The 3,405-nt window shown below is 42.7% G+C and overlaps 1 long non-coding RNA gene across 1 annotated transcript; it reads left to right on the top strand.

Annotated features, from left to right (window-relative positions):
• The first annotated feature begins 1,102 nt into the window (after nt 1–1,102).
• On the top strand, nt 1,103–2,679 carry LOC139591926 (uncharacterized). Its single transcript, XR_011679797.1, has 4 exons — nt 1,103–1,126; nt 1,880–1,943; nt 2,386–2,512; nt 2,607–2,679. It is a non-coding gene; the product is annotated as an uncharacterized lncRNA (long non-coding RNA).
• The last annotated feature ends 726 nt before the right edge of the window (nt 2,680–3,405 follow it).

Genomic DNA, 3,405 nt, shown 5'->3' with positions numbered 1-3,405 from the left:
CTCACTGAAATAGTTGTGGTTTGTGCTTTGACAAGATGCAAGATTAAGATAAATGGGTTTTTATGTCTCGGTCTCTCTGGGAGCCTCTCAGGAACCCTGGGCCAGTCCCGAGTCGGCAGACACTGGGGGGAGCAGCCCCAACACGGCCGACAGCGGGGAGACACTGTCTGTGTGTGCCCCGAGGGTACTGAGGGCACCTGGGCTGACAGCAGGGAGACACTCTCTGTACCCCGAGGGTGCTGAGGGCACCTGGGCTGGGGGGAGACACTCTCTGTGTGTGCCCCAAGGGTGCTGAGGGCACCTGGGCTGGCAGGGAGACACTCTCTGTGTGTGCCCCGAGGGTGCTGAGGGCACCTGGGCGGGCAGGGAGACACTGTCTGTGTGTGCCCCGAGGGTGCTGAGGGCACCTGGGCTGGGGGGAGACACTCTCTGTGTGTGCCCCGAGGGTACTGAGGGCACCTGGGCTGGCAGGGAGACACTGTCTGTGTGTGCCCCGAGGGTGCTGAGGGCACCTGGGCTGGGCGCCTGTGCAGCACAAGAGACACCAGAGACATCGGTAGAACAGAAAGGGCCGACTCTCAGCAGGGGTTAATCCAAGGTTTTATTAGGATCCCAAAGGAGCTCCTGCACCTCAGGGGGCCTCCTGCCGAGAGCCCCGGGAGATGTCCCAAGGTCACATTTAAAGGGAGGTGGAAACCCAAAGTAGATAACATTTTACCAACCAATAAGTGACCCTGAGAGATCAGTACTGGGGGATGGACATTTAGGACAGCGTATGGGGCAAGGCTTGGGGGGCTGACCCCTGGCCTCTGGCTCATCACTCGACGACTTGGACCGAAACTTCTGGATGGAGGGGATGGGATGCTGAGTGATTGACAGAGAGCAGGGTGGGGGTTTGGGGATGATCTCATCCCGGGAGAGGAATTACACAGGTAAAGGGAGGGGGGTACAGTCTGGGATAAACCATTTGGGAAAAATATGGGAATACAAAACAAAACTACTTCAAAGTATTACAAAATATAAAAACGCACTACAACATTTTTAGATCTTGTTTTCTAATTTCCAGATTACTGGTCTTAAGATAAATTCTGAAGTCTGTGAAGAGCAACCAAAAATTAAGAAAAAGGTAAACTAAACAAGCAATAGAATAAGAGTATTCTTTCACATAGCACTAACACAAATGGGTACAGCAGAAATTAAACTGACATAAGATAAGAGGCTTTTTTTCAGGACCCTAAGGGAGTCTAATTAATTTATTTCCAAAAATGGGGTAGAAGCATCATCCTGATTTTACTGTCAGATATTTGGCTAGAAATCAAGAGCTTCAAAAGACATTAATGGGCAAAAAGGTAACATCTGACAATATTGCAGACAAGCTCATATCAACTTTGGGCTCCTTAATTTAAGAATTCCTGAGGACATACTGAGAGCAGACAAATTATGGCCTGCAAAAAGGAATCTGAAATAAGTCCCAAAAGTTAATCATACCAAAAATAGATCATCAGCAATTTCCTTTCCATGTAGTAAGAGCTACCAGCAGTCTGAAAAATGAGCAATAAGGCTCAGAAAATAGATTGAAGGGTTTGCTCTGACCTGCTGTGGCTGCTGCAGGATCCAAGCCATCAGCATATCAGCATTGCATGTAGGTACATGAAATCATTACTGAATAGAGGCACACAGACTCCTCATTTCCATTTATTACTTTTTCTGCCAAGGTCATGAAAAAGTACCTGATGAATGTGCAGTATTCCAGATGATGCTACAACTGACAGAGCAGGCCACATGCAAGCCTTCATTTATTATTGCTAACAGACTGATGCTCTTTCCTTTTCTCAGTTTGGGTTGGTGCTAATTTCTATGCTATTCTACTTTTGATAAGCAGTGTTGTCAGTGCTGTCTCCTACAGCAGAAAATGGTCCATCATCTTCAGGAATTTACCATAGGTAAGCCAGAAAACTTAAACCATGTTCTTTCTTTTTCCCACAAAAATATATCAGAAGTGCAGAAGGTTGTTAATGGAACAATGTGCAGTTCTCCTGAGACAAAAAGCTTTCTAAAGGAATGATATTTATAAATAAAAACTACTGTACTATGCTAAGTAGATCTGGTCAAGTACAGACCCTTTCCAAACATATATCTATATTCTTTAAGGAGAGTAGGTTTGGGGGTAGAAATTCCAAACCCAAGGTATTTCAGAACTCTGATGGAGATACTGTGGGTTTCAGCAATATTCTTTCTAAAAGGAGAATGGAACAAGGACCACGGAATATTTCAGGTTTCAACAGATATAACTCTAGTTTTAACATATATAATTTCTAAATAGTCCTGTTGTTTCAGCTATAGATAGCTGCTACGATTCCAGCTCTTTCTAGTCAAAATTTTTAGAGCAATGGAATACAGAAATTATGTAAAAGAGACCTGCAAAGTCACCGTGACTGCAAAGCAAAATTTAGAACGATACTCAAAGAGAGAACTTCATGCAAATGACCATTGTAAATGTCAGAACATTTCAGTAAGTTGTTATCTCTACATATCAATGTAATGACTCTAAGAATAGGAAAGAACACCCTCAGATAAAATCACTATGAATGTTGTTTCTGTTTCAGGAAAATGAAATAAAAAATACCAAAAAAAATCACTACTGTCTTCCTTAAAGAATGAACAAATAAAGGGATAAATACCCAATGGCTCTTACTTCATTTATTCCACAGCATTTCTTCAAGGCTAAGATGGTATGCAAGATTATTGCAAGGAAACTGGTTGACTACTCAGAAAAAATAAATCCTCTAACATCATCTGAGTGTTATGAATGTGTAATTCCTCTGTCTGATTCTTCAGCACACCTACAGCATTTTTGGCAGACTCTGGAACTACAGACCAGCTGAGGAAACAGCCTTGAGCAGTGTCAATTGTAAATTTTTTTTTAAATTGTGAAAAATTTTAAATATTATCCAGGTCTAGTAGCAAGTGAAGCCATACAAATCCACTGCATGACTTTCCTTCTCTTTCTCATTCTGTACATGGGACACAGATTCCCAGTGACATATCCAGAGTCACAGCACATCTTTCAGCAGAGTAAGAACCAAAGGCAACTTTTTCTCTGCTTCCTCAAACAATGGCCAGTTCTTTTTTTTCCAAGGCAACAAAACTGCAGTTTCAAAAGCACTTAGCCTTGAGCATCCCTGGACACTCTGCTCTGCACCTGGAGCTGGAAGGTACTTGCTGTTCCAAAATGCATTCTTTCCAGGCTTTAAATTTCAAGATGATGTGAACAGTGATAAAAGATAAGAATGCATCTGTGAGTAACTGACAACTACTAACCTTACACCTGCAAGAGATGCATGAACATACAAACATGAACACAGAATTGAAATATATGCCATATATTCCCACATGTGAAAAATT

Source organism: Agelaius tricolor, unplaced genomic scaffold, assembly GCF_023055355.1.
Source record: "Agelaius tricolor isolate 1412-34295 unplaced genomic scaffold, bAgeTri1.0.p SCAF_7, whole genome shotgun sequence".
Lineage (NCBI taxonomy): Eukaryota > Metazoa > Chordata > Aves > Passeriformes > Icteridae > Agelaius > Agelaius tricolor.
Note: the sequence above shows the minus strand (reverse complement) of the source record. Positions and strands in the feature narration are given on the sequence as shown.